General features: G+C 46.3%; 1 pseudogene; it reads right to left on the minus strand.

Moving 5' to 3' along the window:
• Positions 1 to 11,248: 11,248 nt before the first annotated feature.
• LOC148526469 (syncytin-2-like) overlaps positions 11,249 to 24,438 on the minus strand; it is a 53,427-nt pseudogene continuing 40,237 nt past the window's right edge.

The raw sequence follows: 24,438 nt of genomic DNA on the forward strand, positions 1-24,438 counted from the left end.
TCTCTTTCTGGATGTCTATCTCATGGCATAGATATTCCAGATCTTTCCTCATTTCAGTCTGGAATTACAACTGTTGGAAAGTATTAGCCTCCTGAACTGAGGTGTGTATATTGAGAGCAGAAATGTTGTGTTTCAGTTCTCTCAAAATTTTGTGAAGTTCAGCCATAAGACTGTTGTTAAGAGTCGCTACGGAGAGTCCCGAGATCAGAGTTATCGTTCTTGGTAGCAGGAGTGTACTCTTGTTCCATGTCAGAGTCTGGGAATCGGTGGGGGGAGAATGGTTAAAAGCTAGCGATCCCCAATTTATAAATATTTCGTAAAATTATGTGTAATTTTGGTTTGGTCTCCTTCCCTGCCAGTGGACTTATGCTTTATAAAAAAAAAACACAATGAACTGTTCAGGAAATTCAGAAAATAAAGGATAATCTTACTCACAGGAGAGTGGTTTGCTTTGATAGGACCCCACCCTTCCACACTCTCTCAGCAGGGACTAAAGAAAAAATATGGGCGGCAGGCAGGGGATGGGGTATGGCCAGTGGTTGGTGTGGACAGGGGATGGGTCTTGTGGAAGGTTTGGAGAATGTGGATGGGACAGGGCCTGGAAAGGGTATGGGTCATGGGGAGGGGATGGGGCCTCTTCCATCATCTCCTATTCCCCCCTGACTCAGCACATCTGTTAACTGTGAAGACAGCAACTGAAAGATAAATGTTAGCATTGTGCTTTCTTCTGTGACAATAACAATACATGTACATTCATAATGATCTTTCAAAATCACAACACATGATTACATTCAGAGTTAATAATATCACTAGTCATGGAGCAGGTATAATAATGCACTTTTATTCACTGTACTTTACAACATCTGACCACATGGCTATATTTGTACATAACATGGCGTATTTGTAATGATCCAACCTGTCATTGGTGTGGCCTATGTTTGTTGAGTGTTTAGCTTGTTTATCTTCTTTAGCTGATCCAAAGAAAACTGCTAGACTACACTATTTTTATTATTTGAAAAATTTAAATTTCATACTTACGGTGGGCAATCTGTGTGCATAGCCTCACTAGGACCTCCATCTGCCTATGCTGGAGATCACTCCAGCTACATGATGCTCCACTGGGATCCCAGCACTGGCTGAGGTGTCTGAGGACCTCTTGGTATGCTGATCTGAACCATATATGTGTTATAGGGCACTGCCAACCCCAGCCTGTTTTCCATGACCTCTGTTAGGATGCATAACTTCTGGTGGCTGAAGATGGCAGCTCTCGTGATGGCAGTAATGGATGCCTATTGGTTGCCACTATATAAAGGGACTGCTGCAATATTATTGGCTATTACAGATATGTGAGACCTCACAGTTATGCGGACCACATGGTCTACACTAAAACAGTGAATATACAGATGGCATCCACTATCTCCTGAAATTTAGAAAAATCATATTAGTCAAACATATAAATTGGAGGCACCAAACAAAGTATTTACCTAGCAACCACACATTTCCGCCTTGCCTCACAAATAACAGCCATGATTGGCAGATGACAAAAACATCATGGCTTCCCTGAATATTGGCACACAGGCAAATAATCTGGAAGAGGCACCACATACAGCCATTACATTGATTAAATGGTAATGCTTCCTGTTCAGAAAAATATGCTCTTTCCTATGTGGTGGCACAAAGGCTATATGGGTGCCATCCACAACCCCTATAATATGTGAAAAACCTTTATTTGCCCTAAACTGCTGCTTTTCCATAGCTAGGTATTCCTCATCCAAATGTATGTGTACAAACTGGTTGTGGCGAACCAGGAAGGCCCTTGCACTGTGCTTCAGGATCTTGTTGAAGTCAGGCTGGGAAATTCCAGTTGCCACAGCAACGATTGTTTGGAAAGAACCTGAATCGCAGAAGTGTAACACTGACAATAACTGTGTCACTGGTGGGATTGCTGTAGGATTTTCATTAAACACTCAATGTTACTGTCCAGTAGGGAAAGCCCTGGCATCTTATAACTGTTGTAAATAACAAATGAAAATGTTAGTAATGTGAGACAAATATTGTAAATAAAAATGAAATTACTTCTTCCTCTACTAGGGGCCACAGGGACAATGCTCGGGTATAGCCTAGAGAGGAGAGTCTGGAAACCAAACAGTTAAATGAAAATACCCACAAGCCAATGCTCCCTCTACTCTATACTCCGGCCCAAGCCACCAGCAGCTTGCAGGAGCTGGGTACCATTCTTTAGAGGGACTGCTTTAGGTGGCCCCCTGCAGTTTATTTTATTTCATTTATTTTAGTTTATCTTTATTTTTACTAGAGTGGGTAGTGAGAGGTATCTGCCAGGCAACCCAAGTGCCTCCTGTCTCTAGCTCAATGCCTCAACTTCCTATGGTGGAACCACCTTGGATGCAATAATTTTCTCAGTCAGTACAGGGGCTAGCTCACGTGTCCACATCTTTACAGCAGATGCTAGATAAGGATAGAGTTCCCTGATGCAGGTCTGCTAAACACGAGAACTCTACGCCACTATCTGGGGTAGGTTCGGACTCACAAGTTCCCACAGACAGGGAAGCTAGTGCTTCTATTACTTCTGATGTTCTGACTTCTTAGGTCCCAGAGGAGGATATGTCCCCAGTAGATGTAGAAGCTCTTATCAGAGTAGTAACATCTATTTTCCTGGTTGAGGATTCCAAGCAGCCTCTTAAATCCAAGGCACTTGTATTTAAGAGACAGAAGAAGTGTTAACTGAATTTCCTTCTTCGGCGCAGATGGAAGACCTCCTAGCAGAGGCATGGACTCACTCCAGTAGACGCTTTTAGTTTTAAAAGCACATTGCTACCTTTTACCCTCTGCCAGTGGTGGATGGGGCTAAGTGGGAGTCTCCTCCCCCCATGGACGCTCATGTTACCCATCTTATTAGGTCATCACTTCTCCCTATTCCTAACTCTGCTTCTCTTAAAGATTGTATGGATAGGAATCTAGAAAATTTCCTGAAGACCATTTATGTTAATGCGGGTGCTCTTGCTTGTCCAGTCCTAGCATCTGCTTGAGTTGCTACAGCTATCGGCAGCTGGGTGGAGGCTTAGGGCTTACCTTGAGTACTCACAAGGGAGACCTGGTTTAAGGGAGACCTGGTGTCTTTGGTGGGGCATGTTAGAGAGGCAGTTTCCTACCTCACTGAAGCGGCCATAGATGTGATCTGGTTGCACACCTGGAGGGCGGACATAGAATCTAACAAGGTTCTAGAAGCTCTTCCTTATTTAGGAGTACAGAATTGGACAATATCTTGGCCACACTGGCAGCATCTAAGTCTGGTTTCCTTTAGTGGCTCCAAGAACTAGGACATCAGTTTCTCATTCCTTCCATTTGCAGGGCATAGCCGCCAGAGGTTGACTGTTTCCCAGAAGCCAGGGTCCAGCCTCCAAAGGCTCCAAACCCTGAGAAAAGCAACCTTGGTCTGCCAGACATCCATCTGCCAAGCCAGTGGACAAACCTGCCACTTGATGGGTTTGGCCCATTTTCAATTTAAAGCATCTGAACAGGTGCTTCCGGATAGCTAGATTCTACATGGAGTCCTTTCTTTCCATCATTCTGGCTCTGGAGCCGGGGAATTTTATGGTGTCTTTGGATATCCAGGATGCCTATTTGCATATACCCATCCAAGTCAATTACCAATGCTTCCTCAGGTTTGCTGCAAGGAACAACCTCTATCAGTTTCAGGCATTACCTTTTGGTCTGTCCACAGCCCCTAATGTGTTCACAAAGGTCATGGCGGCACATCTTCACTGCAAGGGTGGATCTTACCTTACCTGGATGATCTACTTCTCCTGGCCCAGTCTCCAATGGTTCTCAGGGATCATATGCACCTGACTGTGGAACTCCCCCAGTCACAAAGATGGATAATCAATTGGTGGAAATCCACGTTAACTTCTTTTCAGAAGGGAGCATTGTTGGACTCCAGAACTCAATGAGTCTTCCTCCCAGCAGACATTATCTTGGGTTTGCAATCCAGAATCCTCACCTTTCTGAGCCACCGTCAAGTGTCCATACACTCTTGTATGCAGATCCTGGGATCCTGGGGTCTCTTGTCTCTTTCTGAGATGGTGGAACAAGTCTCTCATGAATCTCAAGGCGCAGATGCTCATTCTTTCCTGAGAGCTTTGTCTCTCCCTACTGTGGTGGCTCCAGAGCTCACACCTTGACAAAAGCCGCCCCTTTTGGATCCAAGACTGGGTCTTACTCACAACAAATGCAAGCCTTCAGGGGCGTTGACGTGTCTTCAAACCTTCCAGTGTCATTTGACACTTCAGGAAAGCCAGCTGTCCATCAATGTCCTGGCACTCCGAGCCATATACAAAGCTCTATGCCAGACACAGCATCTTCTTCAGGGATGTCTGGTAAAAGTACATTCAGATTACGCAACCGCGGCTGCTTGCATAAATTAACAGGTTGGCACTCACAGTCATGGGGTCATAAAGGAAGTCAGCCACATTCTCCATTGGGGGGAGCATCATCTTCCAGCACTGTCCGTGATTTTCAGTCCAGGTGTCCAGAATTGGGAAGCAGACTACTTAAGCCGTCAAGAAGTTCATGCAGACGAGTGGGTGCTGCATCTGGACATTTTTCAACTGGTCCACCGTTGGGGCATAGACATGATGGCATCTTGTCAAAATCCTCAGCTACCAAGATACTACTCCAACACCTGTGATCCAGACGCTCCCCTGGTAGATACCCTGGCGGTTCCATGGGACTTCCCTCGAATTTACATTTTCCCTCCAATCTTGATGATTCCTGGAGTTCTCCGCAAGTTCAAGCTGGGGGGAGGCACGATGATCCTGGTGGTGCCAGATTGGCCTCCATGGGTGTGGTACGCAGATCTGCTAGGCATCTCCATAGATGCACCACTGCGTCTCCCTCTGCGGCTGTATCTTCTGTCACAGAGTCCGTGCTTTCATCTGGATCTGGCCTATTTCACTTTGACAGACAAGGCGGCTCTTGAGACATCCATCTTAAGGGTCATTTGGACCATGCTGAATGCTAGGATGCCTTCTTCAGCAAGGATCTATCACCGTGTTTGGCATACATATTTTGCTTGGTGTGGGACTTGTGGTAATAACCCCAGGTCTTTTCACCTCTCCATTTTCTTTCCTTTCTACAGACAGGTCTGGATTTGGGAATCCTGCTCTCTTCCTTGAAGGTCCAGATTTCCACTTTGTCTGCTCTTTTCCAGAGAAAGTTCTCTATGTTCGACCACCTATTGTGTCACCTGTGGCTCCCTGGGACCTGTCTCTGGTTCTCTAAGCTCTTCAGTCGACTCCCTTTGAAGCAATACAGATGGTTGAGTTACATTGGCTTAAGTGAAATACAGTTTTTCTTCTTGCCATCACGTTGGCCCATAGGGTGTTGGATTTGAGTGCCCTCTCGTGTTGCTCCATGTTCCAGATTTTCAATTGTTAGGCCTCTGCAGAACTGCTCTGTAAGGCTGCCATGTGGTCATCTGCTCATACCTTCATTCGATTTTATGCTTTTGACACTATTCAATATTTGGATGCCACCTTTGGGTGTTTTGTGCTCACTGCAGCTCAGGAGTGTCCCCTCCCATAGGGGGACAGCTTTGGGATGTCCCAGCATTGTCTGTGTGCCCCCTAGTGGAGAAAGAAGAATAGGTGACTTATGTTGATTACCTGTTAAGTCTCTTTCTTCAACTTCATAGGGGGCACAGTGTGCCCACCCTGACACACTTGACTGCCAGGGAGTGTTTCCTTGGCGACCTGTTTGGCTATACTCTTTACTCTCTGCATGGTTCCATCTGTGTGCCAGATCTCTTTCTCCTTCTCTGCCATGGGCTTGTAAAATAAATTGGTTGCCGGTGGCTTGGGGATATATAGAGGAGAGAGAGCCTGGGTTTGTGGGCATTTTCTTTTAACTGTGGTGCCCAAACTCTCATCTCCAGGCTACACCACAACGTTGTCCCTGTGCACCCTATGGAGACATACACACACACATATCTTCTTCAACAAATAAAATTCAAAGAAGCCTCCATACACTAGTGGAGACCTTCGATGCGTTGCGTGTGTTAAACAGCAGCCAATGAGAGTCAGATAGACTCTCATTGACTGCTGCTGCAGCACCCACTGCAAGAGCCGGACTTCCGTCCGGCTCCTGCAGTGGGTAATGGGACTGACGTCATGACGTCTGTCCCATAATGCTGAGCGCGCCCACCCGGGCTGGAGCGGCGTCGCGATCAGGACCAGGAGTAGGAGCAGGAGCAGAGATTCAGGTAAGTATATTTTTATAGATATATATATATATTTTTTTGTAACCTATCTGCACAACAAGGGAGGAGGGTGGCTACTACCGGGGGGACCTCTACTGGGGGAGGGGTGACTACTACTGGGGGGACCTCTACTGGGGGAGGGGTGGCTACTACTGGGGGGACCTCTACTGGGGGAGGGGTGGCTACTACTGGGGGACCTCTACTGGGTGAGGGGTGGCTACTACTGGGGGCACCATTGGGAGCACCTACTCTACTGGGGACTACTGCTTGGGGGGGGAACTACCACTGGGGGCATTATGAAAGGGGCCTACGAGAGGCACTGCACTCGGGGGACCACTACTGGGGGCAATAATAGGAAGGGCCACTACAGGGGGCACTGGATAGGGGGGATCACTACAGGGTGCCTGCATAAGGGGACCACTACTGGGAAAACTGCATGGGGGGACTACTGCTGGGGGCACTATATAAAGGGCACTGCATAGGGGGGGGGACTACTACTGGGGGCACCATATAAAGGGCAATGCATAAGGGGATATTGCTACTGGGCGCACTGCATTGTGGGGACTGCTACTGGGGGCACTGCATAAGGGGAACACTACGTGGGGCACTGCATAAGGGGGGGCCACTACTGGGGGTACTGTATAAGGGGCACTACTATGGGCCTGCATAAGAGGGACCACAACTGCATACTGGGGGTACTGTATAAGGGGCACTACTGGGGTTAAGGTGCATATGGATAGGAATGTTCAGCGTGAAAATAAAGGGGTGTGTCATGCTGACACACCCCATTTTTAAGTGACCACGTCCATTTTTTCCCACATATCGGTGTGTTGGAGGGGGGAGGGGGGCTCCGTTTTCAAATTTGCCCTGGGCTCCAAATACCCTAGTTACGCCACTGGCTAGTGGTTAGACATTCCGATCGGAGCACTCAGCTCTGATTGGACAGCAGCTGCAGCAGGCAGCTTACATCCAACAACAGTGGGCTGCCACTGTGGGAGCAAGCAGGTCCTGGGAGCAGAGTAGCAGACTCTGCACAGTGGGGGCAGTGGGCAATGGGCATTCACTTTGCCGCTGGTCCCTGGAGGAGAGCTGGTGCGCATGGTCAGCCAAGGCATTTTTGGGGCACTATTATTCATTTGAAAAATTAGTTACTAATGAAACAACTTTTATTTATAGTTTAACAGAAAAAAATCTGCGAGCAACACAAAGACAAACAGATATAACATATACATTGACCCAAAAATGTCTAAAATAATCAAAGAAATAGAACATATCAATTGTCAAGGATTAAACAGTAATAAATAGTCAATGAAAGTTCTGTATTTATATTATATATACAGTATGTTCTCAAGCAAAAGGCAAAAATATAATAAGAACTCTCACTTTCCTTTCTAGGTTTCTTATGAGAGATACAATATTTTGTACTCAGTAAATTGATCATCACCGCAGTAGCCAATAATATCTGTAGATAGTGAATACTGTATGTAACTAGGGTGCCTGTAATTAATATTAGCAGAAGGTACTGTCTTTTTGGAGACAAATGAGAACTTGTATAAATACATAAAAAAATCCCTAAATAGGGTATTAATTATAAGATAATTAAAATGGAAACACTGTATGTAGTTCTGTCATAGATCCTCTCTATGTAATTGGGAAGCCTGTACTTAATATTTGCAGAAGGTACTGTACTGTCTTTTTGGAGACAAATGAGAATGTCACAAATTATAAAGTTCTGATCAACATATTTTCAGTAAGTTACATGAATGTGCTGAAATAATCCCTAAATGAAATATTTATGATGAGATGATTAAAGAAATAACATGACATTAGTTCTGTCACAGTTCATCTCTACTAATATCGGTAGTATATACAATATTCACCAGTTGCAGAATAGCTTGCTTATTATTTTTTTTAAATCACCAGACACAAAGCGACAAATTATCTTTTGCAACTATTGTTGTAGACAGCAGATTAGTGTTAAACTAATTAAGGCTGCCTATATTCAAATCAGTAATGCTAGGCATACTGTACACTCGACAATTATCGGGTGTGTGGCTGACCGAGGGTTATATATCGATCGGTTGGGCATGCCGGATCATCGTCGGGCAGTGTACGCCCAGCCGCGGCCTACAGACAGACATTTCCCCTGTTCATTCCCATGGAAGGAACAGGGAAAAGTCTCCTCCCCTGAGGGCGGAGCACAAATATTGGGGCCAATACACTGTGAGATATCTCACAGTGTATGCCTGCGATAGCTACAGTGTGACAGGCTGCCAGTTAAAATGTCTGTCGGCCTGACAGGCATTTTATCTGCCAATGTATGCCTAGCATTAAATATATCTGTATGGCAAATAGATGTATAGATGTACAGTATTGTAACATAATGTCCACCATAACACAAAAAATATCTAGTGCAGAATCATGCTGTCTTGTACGGACCAGACAGTGGAACTGTTGTATATGGATGCTGTCACAATTGTAATTTTTAGCACTTCACCCATAATTATAGAATGTGATTATTATCTGGGCTGTCGGGATGCCAGGATGGTTAGATGGTAAGATATCACTACTGAATTCAATACTGAGGCATCCGTAACCTGGACAAAGACTGAAGTTAAAAAGCTGTAAGACTTAATAAAAATAAAATACATTTTACAGAAATGTCTGTGAGTCCCTAACATCTGAACAATGTCACTTTATTATAAAAGTTTGTAAAAAATAAAGGACACAATTTTAAAGGGTCACAATGATGTGTGTGACCACAACCATATTGTCCAACAATATATAATGATCTAGATAAGATAGCTGGTAGTGAGGTAAATGTGAGAAATGTTTTTGCAATGTTTTATACTATTTTGTAAAATAAATTCACTTTTATACTATGTGTTTTTGATTTCTTTTTTAACAGATGTCTATGCCTAGATGGTAAAAATGAACAACATTGATAAATATATATATTATAAACCAAAGTTTTTTGTTTAATAAGGGATAACTGTAGTGTTGTTTTAGTAGAAAAAACAGTATGATAAAAATGTGTTACATTTTAAAGCAAACAACCTTGAAGATAAGACTTTCATAAATACATTTTCAAAAATTTCAGATGGCCAGACATCAAGCACAGGCTGAAGGAAATGATGAAGAACCAACAGCACCACACCTAAATACCTCCATATGCAGTGTTGGGTAATTAATATGAATGGTTTATCTGTATTTTTTGATTTAAAAGCAGTGGCACATGCAGGGGGGTTTCTGAGTACCTAGACCCAAACCCCCCTGATGGGACAATATTTTTCATAGATGGAGAAAGCTGTACTGATTCAGAGCCGCTCGCTGCTGGCGGCCACTCGCAGGGCTTGTGAGCATGAATTTTTTTTTTTGGTCTCCAGCCACTTGCAAAGCTGTGCGTGACCACCCACAGCTTGTGCGAGCGTGCTGGAGACCGTCATGATAATCGTGACCATCTGCCTTGTGACAAGACCCTGGGGTAGGGTCTAGCTGCCGCAATGCCGAGTGGCCGCAAGGCCGAGTGGACTTCCTGCTCTAATAGAGCAGGAAGTCCACTACTGACATCAACAGTGATGTAAGTTGGCCCGGCCAACAAACGCCAGGGAACGCCTGCGTTTGTGCAGCCACCCCCCCTACCCTCCCACGAAACGGGCGAGGTGTCAATCAACATTGACAGCCGCTCCATCTTGTTGCGAGCCCCGTAGCGACTGACCTTCAGTCGCACAGCGGGGATCACGCACACCGGACCTGGCAAGTGCGCAGTGTGCAAACATCAGGCCACTTGCGAGCACACAGCACTTGCGAGCGGCCCTGAATCAGCTCCTGAGTGTGCTGGCTTCACAGGGCGCTGAGAGCTTCCAAAGGGAGTGGTGGGAATATTTTGCTCATGCGCATTGCATACTATGCCAATTATCAAGCAGACTGATCACAAAGACCTAGAAATGTGCAGCATAAAGACTTTTTTAAATGTAAATAACAAGATCTGATCCCTACCAGCTTATGGCTGATGTGTTTATTCATTTTAAACTGAAGTGTTTTTGCAGAGGAAAATTGTTTGGGTTTCTGCAAAGCAATGGTTGTCCCTAAGAGAGTACCCTCTCCACCTGTTTATCTAAAAAAAAAGAAATCTGCTTTCTAGACTTCTCCAAAAAGTTACGTGTATGCACTTGTACCCTATTATACAAAAAATTTAATTTTGCTCTAAAATATTTTTATTTTGCGAACTAGGGTGAATAGTGTTATTTTGTGCATTGTAAATGAAGCCCAATGTGTCATCTTTTGGCTAGCACTTTGCCACATGCTCCCAATTTGTCATCCACTGTGAGTAGGGACCCTCAAATATCTTCCACATGTCTTCCACTATGCCAATTGTTGAAACTCCTGATCCATCTATACAAGGTGTCATACATTATGGTCTGAACCCTGTTACCTAGTCTGGTGGTGTCAGCTTGTGGCCATCTGTGCCCCTTCTGGCTGCCTATGGCATTCCTGTCATCTGTGTTGCTGTTATAAACAAACGGTCTGGCTGCATTGGCACAGCCATATTGTATTCCTGTCAGGTGAACACTGCAGGCCAATGAGGGCCAGGTTTGCACTCACATGACTCCTCTTACCAATGACTGTTATGAACACCCTATTTAAACCTGCTCCAGTGTTTCACTAATTGCCAGAACAACTCACTACCTTCCCTGAGGATAGTTCTCTGGCACTTGGTCTCACCTACTTCCAGCACTGATTCTGTATTCTTAGAAAAAATCCTGCATTTTTCTAGTGCCAGTGTCATCTGCAAGAATCCTATATTTTCCTATTGCCTGTGTTATCAGTGGTGACTTTTTCTAATTGTCTGGTCTCCTGCAAGCATTCCTGTTCTTTTGCAAGCACTACTGTTTTTCTGTAAGTGCTCCTGTTCATCTGCAAGTTCTCCAGTCACCTGTAAGTACCTTTGTTTTCCTGCTCCTAGTGCTCCTGTCATCTGTAATCACTTCTGAGACTCCACTCGTGCTCCAGCAAGTCCACCTGATGCTGTTGCTGCAAAGGATTCCTCATTCCATCCACATATTCAACTCCAGCAAGGACATTACTTTCCAGCATCTGTCCTCTTGTTCTGCTTTCATCATACCAGTCCACCTGCTGGCACACCATAGTTGTAGGTATTTGGTCTCTAAGTTCTGGTTGTCTGGTAGCTGGGGGCAGTGCTGAGTCTCAGGTTATATTTCCAGATCTGTGCTGGTGAATGGGGCCTGCATCTGGGTGTCTTTAGATACACAGATCTGAGCTCTAGACCTCTAGTACCAGTTCTTAATTCTTGATTCTAGTCTATTTTCTATTTGGTTCTGAGTCTCTACTTGTCTGTTCTCTGAGTTTCCAGTAGTGAGTCCCAGTCTCTAGTTCCTGGAATTCAGGTGCTGAGATTAAGTTTGACATGATCGGTTCCAGTGCCTCATTCCAATGGATTTCATTCCCTTATTCTAGTCCAGTCTCTGGTTCCAGGGTCATCCCATGTTCTCAGTGCTATGCAGGTTCTGGGCCTACTAATTGAACAGAAGTTTAAATAAAGAACTTACTTTCAGCTTTCAACCAGCTTCAACTACACCCAGGGGTCCTGATATGGATCAGTAAATACAGACGACCATGACACATAGTGTTCACTGCATGCTATAGCCACTTAACTCCACTGCACAAAGTGATCCCATGCTGCCCAATGCAGCGGCGGACCTAGAGAGTGGTGGGCCCAGGTGCAAGAATATGCTTTGGGCCCCCCTATGCAGTGCCCCCAGTAGTTTCCCCCCATGAAGTGCCCCCAGTAGTAGTCCCCCCTATGCAGTGCCCCCAGTAGTAGTACCCCCTATGCAGTGCCCCCAGTAGTGGTCCCCCCTATGCAGTACCCCCAGTAATGGCCCCCCCTATGCAGTGCCCCCAGTAGTAGTCCCCCCAGTTGTAACCCCCTCTATACAGTGCCCCCAGTAGTAGCCCCCTCTATGCAGTTCACCCAGTTGTAATCCCCCCTATGCAGTGTCCCCAGCAGCAATCCCCCTATGCAGTTCCCCCAGTTGTAGTCCCCCCTATGCAGTGCCCCCAGTTGTAGTCTCCCCTATGCAGTGCCCCAGTTTTTATCCCCCCTATGCAGTGCCCCCAGTAGTAGTCCCCCTTATGCAGTGCCCCCAGTAGTAGTCCCCCTATGCAGTGCCCCCAGTAATGGCCCCCCTATGCAGTGCCCCCAGTAGTAGTCCCCTCTATGCAGTTCACCCAGCTGTAATCCCCCCTATGCAGTGCCTCCAGTAGTAATCCCCCTATGCAGTTCCCCCAGTTGTAGTCCCCCCTATGCAGTGCCCCCAGTTGTAGTCTCCCCTATGCAGTGCCCCTAGTTGTAGTCCCCCCTATGCAGTGCCCCCAGTAGTAGTCCCCCCTATGCAGTGCCCCCAGTAGTAGTCCCCCTATGCAGTGCCCCCAGTAGTAGTCCCCCCTATACAGTGCCCCCGGTAGTAGCCCCCCTATGCAGTGCCCCCAATAGTAGCCCCCTATACAGTTCCCCCAGTAGTAGCCCCCCTATGTAGTGCCCCCAGTAGTAACCCCCTATGTAGTGCCCCCAGTAGTATCCCCCCTATGCAGTGCCCCCAGTAGTGGCCCCCCTATGCAGTGCCCCAGTTGTAATCCCCCCTATGCAGTGCCCCCCTGTAGTAGCCCCCTATGCAGTGCTCCCAGTAGTGGCCAGCCCCCCATACTATGCCCCCAGTAGCGGCTATACATTGGCCATTGTAGCGCCCCCAACCCTATAAAGTGCCCCCAGTAGCTCATGCTGTGCCAATGCCCCCATAGTAGCACCCCCTCTCCTTATGCTGTGCAAGTGCCCCCTTAAACAAACAAACAAAAAAACATACATCTTACGCTCCTCCCGGCCCACTCTTGCTCTGCTCCATGGGATGAGAGAGACATCATGACGTGACGTCTCTCCCATCACCTGCTGCAGAGGGAGCAGGAAGACGGAGCTCATGAGTGAGCTCCAGCCGGCTCCCTCTGTGGACGACGCAGCAGCCAAAGAGAGTCTGTCTGACTCTCATCGGCTGCTATTACAAACACACAGCCGCCACTGGCAGCTGTGTGTTTGTAAACTGTGTAGGGCAGACCGCTCTTACTGCATCGGCTGCGGCTGCACCGCCGCTAGTTCCGCCAATGGCACAATGTGCCATCCACTATGTTATGTGTCCCACACATTCCATTCACTATATAATGACAAAACACATGCCATCAACAGTGCCATATAACCCAAACTATATATTGTGCCAGATAACTCCAGCTTAAATGCTGATTAGATGCACCAACATGCCATTCACTTTTTTAATATTCATTGCATACATTCACTAGGAAAATGAAAATTTCCCCTATGCAATTAATGACACTAAGGGGCATATACAATTGGGCACGAGGTTTAGCGAGTTAAAAACCTTCCGCACCTCGCACCCAATTCCGGAATACCGCGGGTATGCTAGCTCCCGCTACCAGTGGTATTCAATTATTAAAATAGTGGTCGCAAGCTTTTCAGCTCTGAAAACCCTGCAGCGCATAAAATGAAAACATAAACCCCCCCACAAACTTGGCAGGGGGTCTCCCAGCTCCCAGTGGCTTCCCCTCTCTTTTCTTACTGGAGAGGGGGCTGCTGGGAGTCCCAGGGGCTGATGGGAGGAGCAAGGGCTGCTGGGAGATGTAGTTCTCCCAGCGCCCATTCCAGGGGGACCACACACACCGCACCGGGGTTCACACACACACACACTGTCGAAGCTGGATAACTGGCTGAGACAAGATCAGCTTAAAATTAGATCATAACGACGCCATCTTGCGACTGGCCGCAAGACGCCATCTTGAAAATTAGATCTGCAAGACGCCATTTTGCGAATGGCTGCCCAGCGCCATTTTAGCTAAAACTCACTCTTGAGTACATATGGCGATGCTACTATTAGCATCATGCAACCGCATATTCTACCATTTCTCATACACACATAAATGCGCACAATTGCGCTGTTAACATGCCGCACATTAGAGAATGCATAAGATCCTGTATGAAAACGCTGTTTATTAGCTTCATGTGCACGCATCTGCCCCAAGTTAACTAGCGTCTTTTTATCAAACCCCGAATACTTACACATTACATATTCACATAAAAGGTTCCATAAGCTTTAAAGTATAAGACTCAAGTTTGTTCATTTATTATAATTGCTGTGAAATAAAGGTTATTTGGTAGCTAAGGTTTAATACATGATAAGTAAGCCATGTTTGGTATTATACTGATCTGCACTTTCTCAACAGCCTCCCGGTATCATCGGTGTGAAGATCGCAACATGCATTCTCAAATTATGGACCGCAGAGACTTAAAGCACCGGAATGTACATTGTATGACCAACTGTTTGGATTTGCATGAGGCGGGAAAATGGATGCAACAAGCTGTTAGAGGCTGTTCTGTGTCCATTTGACTCAGCCTGTTAAATGCTCTGTAACAGATGCACCCATACTGGGAACCAATGGCATTAGCAACAATCCTCTCTATTGTGTTGTCTGTTCCTGTGAGGGTATAAATGTGTGTGTTGTGACCCCAGTCTGGAGTCTTCTTGCTGAATGCTGATTGACGGAGGTTTCTTGCTGATGCTGGTATCTGGTCCAGAGCACATGCGTATGTATAACTGTACCTTGGGTCTGTATAATTTCTTTGTGCTAAATTGTACTTAGATCACAGCGTGTAACTGACTGTACTTTTCTTGAATAATACTTTGTGCTTCGGAAACACATGTCCAGGGTCTAAAGTCTTTATTTTTCTGAATGTCTGCGTACGCAAATAGCATTAACTTTAGAGGTTTATAGGAAGGTTTTATAAGGTATAGGCAGGAGATTAGAAGGTATAGGCAGGAGTGTATAAAGGTTCAAATTCAGTATCCTTAGTTGGGGGCTCGTAGTGTGAGGTCTCTTACCTGCTCACATGATAAAATACGGTTATCGATATCTCCCCAAAGGGTGGATAGTGTCCACACGCAGTTTTCCCTGCAACCACTTGGTGCTGAGAGATCGCTATCCGTTATCATGTGAATCAAGGTACGCTGAGTAGAATCCAGGGACAAGAGATTAAAAAGTTTGTTTTCCTTTGTTGATAGTAATTCACGTTAAAAGGGGGTGCCGCAGTATTGTGTAAGTGGCTGAGTCGCATTTTTGCATGCACAGTATAGACGCACTTTTGCGTACGCAGCTAAGGGTAAGTCATATGGTTGTGTAGTAGTCGCATTATTGTGTATGCAACTAGTCGCACAATAGCGTATACATATTTCTGGTTGTGCTGCTATGTGTTTAAACAAAGCCGTGGAGGTTTACATTTTTCAATTGTTGCCAATATCTGGGTTAACGTGTATTTTTCTCTGCAGGAAAAAAGTGTATAACTGTGAGTGTTTGTTTAGGGTGTAACACGGGACCTAAATGTTAAGGGTATCGTAGGACCCTTAAGTGCTAGATGCAGAAAGTTGGCCTAGTGACTTGGTAGCAGCTTACCGTTTACTTTATGCAGAGTAGGTGTATGGGTTGTTATTTTTGTTAGGGTTCAGCTCCCAGCGTGATTATAGTATTCAGTAATCAATGTGTGTGCTCTGTTAGGTTTATTTGAACACTATAATTGAACCACATAGTCTTGGTTAGATTGTGATTGTGAGCTGGTGAGAGGGTGGATAAAATCAACTGGAAAACAAAGGGTACTTTGCTGCCCCCTAGCAGTTGAAACGTAGTCAAAAAGGGATTTACTGTGTGGCAGCAGCTCCTCTCCCATAGGTGAGTGAAGGCACCTAGACGTCCTTAATAAGGTTTGTGGATACACCTTTTTTCAAAGACATCCACAGGTAAGTGAAAGTATCTTGACTGTCTTTCACCAGTTTAAATCTTTATTGAAAAACGTAGGAGTTGTCTCAAGATGGGAGCCACGCAAACAGTAGAGATGTTAGACAATGATGTGCTGCTAATGGAAGCGCCACTTGGATCGGCCCATCGTATTATGCATACTAAGTACGGTACTTAGGCAATAAGGTATTGTGACGTATGGTTTAAGATAGCGATGAAGAGTGTTAGACCTTTTCCCAGAATTGGTAGTTTTGATAAAGATGTATTGGATAATGTCCGGGACCACATCAGTCTGATGCGCTCTCGAGGTAAAAAGGTAAAATATTATGACTGTTTAAAATTGTGGCAGCATGAAGGGGATGCGTGGCTTAAAAATGTGCAAGCGACACAAACTAGCGTCGCGAACGCATTGCCAGAAAATACACCTGCAACACTGGATTGCAATGCGTGCGAGCCGCAAAGTAGCGAGCACGTGCAGCAAAGTAGCATTGCGGAAGGTATTGCCAACAGTTCAGGTGCACCACCACCACCTTATGTGGATGGGGGTGCAGGTACAGTTATCGAAAAGACCCATAAAAATGTAACAAGCAATTTTTACCCTCTCTTAAGCAACCATAAAGAAAATGTTTATGATGTGGATGATGAGCCTATTGTAATGTCTGCCATTTCCTATGCTGTGCACATGTTAAATGCTGCACCATGACAATAACGAGAACGAGTGGTCCCGCCATCTCCATCGGTAACAGCAAGGGAAGTGCTAACACCCTCTGCACCTGTAGAGGAAGTTGTCAATACCATACATTGCAGCAACAGATTAAACCCCCAGCCAGGTAACAAGATCAAAGGTAGCAGCGCTGCCGGTCTGCATCCCATTCGGACAATAACTGTTCCAAATGGAAATGCAGATGCGAATGGTGTAGTGCCCACGAGGGAAGTGGTAATGCATTGTCCTTGGACAAGAGCGGAACTAAATTCCATCATGAATGATTTCCCCGATCCCAAAAAGGAACTAGCCAAATGTCAAAGATTTTTGAGGAATTTGGGTAGTTCTCATGAGCCAACTAATAAAGATTGGCGAGTGGTGTTAAGGGCCTGTCTACCACGCAATATCGACGTGACAAAATTTATCACGGATTGTGTATTGGATGGTGACGTTCCCTTAACAGACGAAGTGAACCAACGTAACATTTCCCGTTTCATAACTCTATTGGGTATATATTTTCCAGTACTAGTTAACTGGAACAAAATTTTCACAGTAAAACAAAAGGAGAGTGAATCTGCAGAAGATTATTGCGACCAGGCTCTGTAGGCCATCACCCAGTACACTGGGTTAGAGGATATTAAAGATAGCACTCACCACAGGGGAATGATAGTCACTATACTCATGGATGGTCTTAAAGAAAACCTAAAGACCCGGGTTCAGACCTCACAGCCTGGCTGGAGGGGAGTCACAATAGATAAAAAAAAAAGGAGCTGAGATCTTGGGATCACAGTTCCTACCTAGCGCTCCTTGAATCACAATTGTGATAAAAACAATATTGATTGTATACTACTGTGTAGAAAAAATATGTATATATATATACTAGCACCAGCGCGGCATACCTTGATGTCAGTTGCTAGACTGACACAACAAGAATTGCAAGAAAAACAGAAAAAAGGTTGCGCTGCTGCTGCTGTATAATGGAGTATACTTGATTGATCCACGTGACAACTTCTCTGAATCACAAATTATTTATTGTACATATAATAAATTTAACATATTTAAAAGATATAATATCTCCTTATAAAAACAACAACAAATTGGTTACAAATGCTGTGACAGCTAGAACTGGAATAAATGTATCTGTACTTGGATATAATTAAATTCAACCGCTTAATGTGTCAGCTGTATCTGATGCCTGATTGATTTAATCTAAAAACGGCATCCAGACTGATAATGCAGTATATCAAGATTCTTTATATTAAAGTACAATTGAATGAAAACATGCCACTTAATCCACCAAGGCAACCTGGCACACAATAAATTGCACAGAAATGATCTCTCTTCAGTGATTCCGTGTCTGGCTGGGATCTGCAGTCCGCCAGTACAGAGTCACAATAGATACCCTCATAGAATCTGCCATAGAACATGATAAAAACATCTCAAAGAAGAGAGAGACCCAGAGCGAGAAACTAATGGCTGTCAGTATTCAAGCTCTGGAAGGAATGAGGGTAACATCACAGCCAGCAGACATACCTGCACCCACACACACACCTGCACCTGAACAATTACACACCCTCACTAATCCCACACCACATCAAACACAGCCCTGCCCCACTTATCCTACACAACCACAAGTCCCATACTACCCACAAACTTCATATCTCCCACCATATCCTTTTCCTCAATATCCTTACCCATATCCACCACCTCTCCCTCCTGCTCAACCCACACAACAATCCTTTTCTTCATCCAATCCACGAACATGTTTTAATTGTAACCAGCCAGGACATTTAAGTAGAAACTGTACGGCAAAAAGGGTAGGACCCCCAAATCAGGGAAAACCTGGATATCCCCATAAGGGATATGCACAGAGACCAACAAATGTCCAACAGGCACCAGCTCCAATTGTAGCCGTTAATGCTTTATTGGAGAATGGAAGCCAATGCTAGGGGTCAGGTCGTACCTGTAGTCTACAGATGGTCAGGTTAGTACTAGGGAAGAACCGGTCATGATGGTTGATGTTGCTGGTACTAAATATCCTTTTCTTGTAGACACATTGGTGACCAGGTCAGTGATAAAATCTCCCATTAATTTACAGGTAACCAACGAGACAATACCAACAATGGGCGTAACAGGTAAAGTGCAACATTATCCTTTAACAAAATCCACAGAGGTTACTATCGGGCCGCTGCATATCAGGCATACTTTTCTTCTGGCTGCTGCAGCTCCTACTAGCCTGCTGGGTAGAGATTTGTTATGTAAGATGGGATGTGTCATATATTGCACCCCTGATGGTGTATTATATCCCAGAGAGAGTTGCGCACGAGGTGAGGGATATGTTGGACACTCCCCAAAGGATAATGTATCACTCTACCAGTTTAAATGAAAACCCATCTCAGGTAGATCAAGTGTTGTCCCAAATTCCAGATTCCCTTTGGACTAAGGACGGACAGGACACTGGATCAATGGCAAACGTAAGCCCCATAATGGCAAATTTAAAAGGCGGTAGGCAAGCTCCAAAAATTCCCCAGTACTCATTAAAACAGGAGGTAGAATTAGGAGTTTTTCCAATAATCGAGCGATTATTGCAACAGGGAATTTTAGTTCATACAGCTAGTGTAGCCAACAGTCCCATCTTTCCAGTGAAGAAGAGTGGTGGGAGGGGTTATAGGCTGGTACAGGACCTTAGAGGTGTTAATAAGGTAGTAGAGAGCCAATTCCCCGTAGTGCCAAATCCAGCTGTCATTCTCATGCAGATCCCACCAAATGCAACCTATTTCACTGTCATTGACCTCTGTTCTGCTTTCTTCTCTGTGCCTCTCCACCCTGACTGTCAGTATTTATTCGCATTTACATACAGAAGTATACAATGCACATGGACACGATTGCCCCAAGGTTTCATAGATAGCCCCAGTATCTTCTCCCTGGCCTTGCACGACTGTTTACAATCTTTTCAACCTGCCAATGGGTCTGTTCTAATTCAATATGTGGACGATTTATTGTTATGTTTTTATTCGTTTATGTCAAGTTTGAATGATACTAAACTTTTGTTGCTTCACCTCTCGCACATAGGACACAAAGTTGCTAAGGACAAACTACAGCCGTGCCAATCCAGAGTAAAATATTTGGGACAATGCCTAACTCAGGGGTTACGACATCTCACAAATGACAGAATCCAGGCCATAAAGAACATGACACTGCCGCAGAACCAGCAGCAAATTCGTACCTTCTTGGGAATGTGTGGATACTGTAGAATGTGGATCCCAGGTTTTTCTATTTTGGCCTTGCCTTTACAGGACTTGGGACCTTATTCAGAGACAGCTGTATGGTTTACGTCCGCATGGCCGCCTCAATGTTTTGCCAGTGCGCATGCGCACGAGGGAGCCGGCTCCCTCGTGCACATGCGTGAGACCCGCTACAACCGACAGTGCTGGTCGTAGTGGGTCTCTTTCCAAAGGGGGTGTCACACGCCGGCCTGGAGACCCCAGAATAAGACCCCGTCGCTTACCTGTGCGGGCGCTGACCCGCGCTGTCTTCCGGCTCCCGCGCTGTACGCTCCTTCCTCTTCTCCCAAGGCAGTCTCCGCTGTTGTCCTCTGGAGGGTCCCGCTGCTGTGCTTCTCCCATGCCGGCTCCTGCTCACCGCTGGTCCCCGCTGACTACCTCCAGGAAGCGCTGTCCTCCGGTCCATGGGCACGGCCATCTTGGATTGCCCATGTGACCCCACTACCACCAATTAGGAGCCTTCTCCTTCTCTCTCAGCCTGTCAGCTCCCAGTGTCCACTATAAAAGGATCCCCAATGCACACACAAGTTGCCAGTGCAACTAGTTTCTTAGTTTAGCTAACTAGCCTTCCCACTGCGCTCCAGCCGCTCCACGTAGCCACTCAGCTACCAACGTCTACCCACGGCTATCCAGCCAGTCCACGTAGCCGCTCAGCTACCAACGTCTACCCACGGCTATCCAGCCGCTCCACGTAGCCACTCAGCTACCAACGTCTACCCACGGCTATCCAGCCGCTCCACATAGCCGCTCAGCTACCAACGTCTACCCACGGCTATCCAGCCACTCCATGTAGCCACTCAGCTACCAACGTCTACCCACGGCTATCCAGCCACTCCACGTAGCCACTCAGCTACCAACGTCTACCCACGGCTAACCAGCCGCTCCACGTAGCCACTCAGCTACCAACATCTACCCACGGCTATCCAGCTGCTCCACGTAGCCACTCAGCTACCAACGTCTACCCACGGCTATCCAGCCGCTCTACGTAGCCACTCAGCTACCAACGTCTACCCACGGCTATCCAGCCGCTCCACGTAGCCACTCAGCTACCAACGTCTACCCTAGGCTATACAGCCGCTCCACATAGCCACTCAGCTACCAACGTCTACCCACGGCTATCCAGCCGCTCCACGTAGCCACTCAGCTACCAACGTCTACCCACGGCTATCCAGCCACTCTACGTAGCCACTCAGCTACCAACGTCTACCCTAGGCTATCCAGCCGCTCCACGTAGCTTCCTAGCTATCTCGTTACTGCCACATTCCTCAAACTCCTGTCAGTTCGCTGCACCCTCTCATGCGGAGAAACTTCATTAAGCCAAGCCTCCTCCAGCGAGCGTCTGCGCCAAGTAATACAGATCCAAGGCCCAGTCCGGTAACACAGCTCCTAAATTCCACGCTTGTGACAGTTTGCACTGGCCAGATGGACTCGGCAAGTGGTCAAGGATCTGGGATAGAAGCCTCGCAGGATGTACTATCCCGTCTGGAAAGACAGGAGACCTCTCAGGCTCTGCTGATCCAATTTATCCAAGATATGTGTTCACGCCTGGACAACATTCAGTCCTTACTGGCTCATCCCGCTCCCGCTGGCTCCCAAGCCGCCTCTCCTCCTGTGGTGTCACCTGCTCCTCCGGTTCTACCTCCTGCTCGTCTTCAGCTCTCCCCTCCGAGCAAGTTCGATGGCAACCCCAAATTATGCAGGGGTTTTTTAAATCAATGCGAAATCCAATTCGAGCTACAATCCGCCAACTTTCCGACGGCCAGAACCAGGGTGGCATATATCATCTCTCTACTCTCTGGCCAAGCACTCGATTGGGTCTCGCCCCTTTGGGAGAAGTCGGATCCCCTGCTCTCCAACTACCCCGAATTTGTTGCTACATTTCGCAAAATCTTTGATGAACCCGGAAGAACCACCTCCGCATCAGCTGATATTCTACGCCTCCGTCAGGGCAGCAGGACCGTCGGCCAATACGTAGTCCAGTTCCAGACTCTGGCTTCAGAACTCAATTGGAACGAGGATGCCCTCATCGCTGCCTTCTGGAGTGGCCTTTCTGAAAGGCTCAAAGACGACCTAGCTTCCCGTGACCTTCCAACCAGTTTGGATGGGTTAATCTCCCTCTGCAACAAGGTGGATCTCCGTCACAGGGAGCGTGCCTTGGAAAGAGGCAGATTTGATCGTGGAAGGCCACGTCCAGTTTCCCGCTTACTCTCTCCTCCTCTGGGCGAAGAACCCATGCAGGTCAACCGCTCTCATTTATCGGCTGAGGAGCGTCAGAAAAGGCGGAGGCAGAACCTTTGTATGTACTGCGGATCTCCTCAACATTTAGTTAAAACTTGACCCATTCGTCCGGGAAACGCCTCCTCCTAACTTATGAAAGAGAGGTTAAGTTAGGAGTTGCCATTGAATCACAAAGGAAGTCTGATTCCACCATCCAGGCTCATTTAAAGTGTCCTCGAGGTTCCAAAGCTGTATTAGCTCTCCTTGATTCCGGAGCGGCAGAGAACTTTGTCACTACTGAATTTGTCCAGAAGCATCAAATCCCCATGGAAGCGTTGCCTCGAGTCATCGATGGTAGTCGCATTTCTAGTGGAACCATCACCCATCGTACAACACCACTTAAACTTACCATTGGGGTGCTCCATTCTGAACAACTATCCTTCCTAGTGATTCCCAAAGCCTCTCATTCTTTAGTCCTCGGATTACCCTGGCTACAGAGACATTCACTTCAAATCGATTGGACCACCATGCAAATAATCTCCTGGGGTTCCAATTGCTTCAAAGGTTGCCTTCAGCGGGTAATACCTATCAGATCTTCCGTTGTACAGGATTCTACAGACCTGCCCAAAGCCTATGATGGGTTTCAGGACATCTTTAGCAAACAGAGCGCAGACCTGTTACCTCCCCATCGTGATTGGGACTGTCCCATAGATCTGATTCCCGGGAAGAATCCTCCTAGGGGCCGAACCTATCCTCTATCTCTCCCTGAGACTCAGGCCATGTCGGAGTACATTACGGAAGACTTAAATAAAGGCTTCATTCGACCTTCCACGTCTCCAGCAGGGGCTGGATTTTTCTTCGTAAAAAAAAAAGATGGTGGCTTGCGCCCGTGTATTGACTACCGGGGTCTTAATGAAATAACTATTAAGAATCGCTACCCTCTTCCTCTCATTACAGAGTTATTTGATAGAGTCAAGGGAGCCACAGTTTTTTCCAAACTCGACCTAAGAGGAGCCTATAATTTAATTCGTATCCGTCCAGGCGATGAATGGAAAACGGCCTTCAACACCAGGGATGGGCACTACGAGTATCTCGTTATGCCCTTCGGCCTCTGTAATGCTCCGGCCGTCTTCCAGTTTTTCGTCAATGAAATCTTCCGGGACCTCTTGTACAAGTGTGTGGTCATTTACTTAGATGACATTTTGATTTTTTTCAAGACCTCCAAACTCATCGAGACCAGGTCAAACAAGTCCTTCTGAGGTTGCGGTCCAATCAACTGTTTTGCAAATTAGAGAAGTGTCTGTTTGAGGTGTACCATTCCTGGGATACATTATCTCCGGAACAGGCCTTCAAATGGATTCGTCAAAACTACAAGCCATTCTTGATTGGTCTCTTCCTTCTTCCTTAAAATCCATACAAAGATTCCTAGGATTTGCCAATTACTATCGCAAGTTTGTAAAAGGTTTCTCGACTCTGGTAGCTCCGATTACAGCCCTCACCCGCAAGGGAGCAGATCCAACTATATGGCCCGTCGAAGCTACCTCTGCATTTCAACTTCTTAAGCAAGCCTTCATCTCCGCTCCCATCTTAAAGCAACCAGACTCCACCCGGCCCTTTATCCTGGAGGTGGACGCATCCTCTGAAGGTGTCGGTGCAGTGCTCTCCCAGCGATTTAAAGATGAAAAACTTCATCCCTGTGGTTTCTTTTCCCGGAAGTTTTTGCCTGCAGAGAAGAACTACACCATTGGAGATCAAGAGTTACTCGCCATGAAACTAGCCCTCGAAGAATGGCGATATCTTCTAGAAGGAGCTCATTACCCCATTACCATTTTTACTGACCATAAGAACCTCCTTTATCTTAAATCTGCAAATTGCTTGAACCCTCGTCAAGCCCGGTGGGCAATGTTTTTCTCCAGATTTAACTTCAAAGTCTCCTATCGCCCCGGTTCACAAAACCTCAAAGCCGACGCACTCTCCCGTTCCATTACGAGCAACCCTGATCTACCCATGGAACAGCCCCAACCAATCTTGAATTCCGCTTCCTTCGCCTCTACCCAATTATCTTCTATACCCCCGGTTGGGAAGACTTT

Source organism: Taudactylus pleione, unplaced genomic scaffold, assembly GCF_031769625.1.
Source record: "Taudactylus pleione unplaced genomic scaffold, aTauple2 ptg000095l, whole genome shotgun sequence".
NCBI lineage: Eukaryota > Metazoa > Chordata > Amphibia > Anura > Myobatrachidae > Taudactylus > Taudactylus pleione.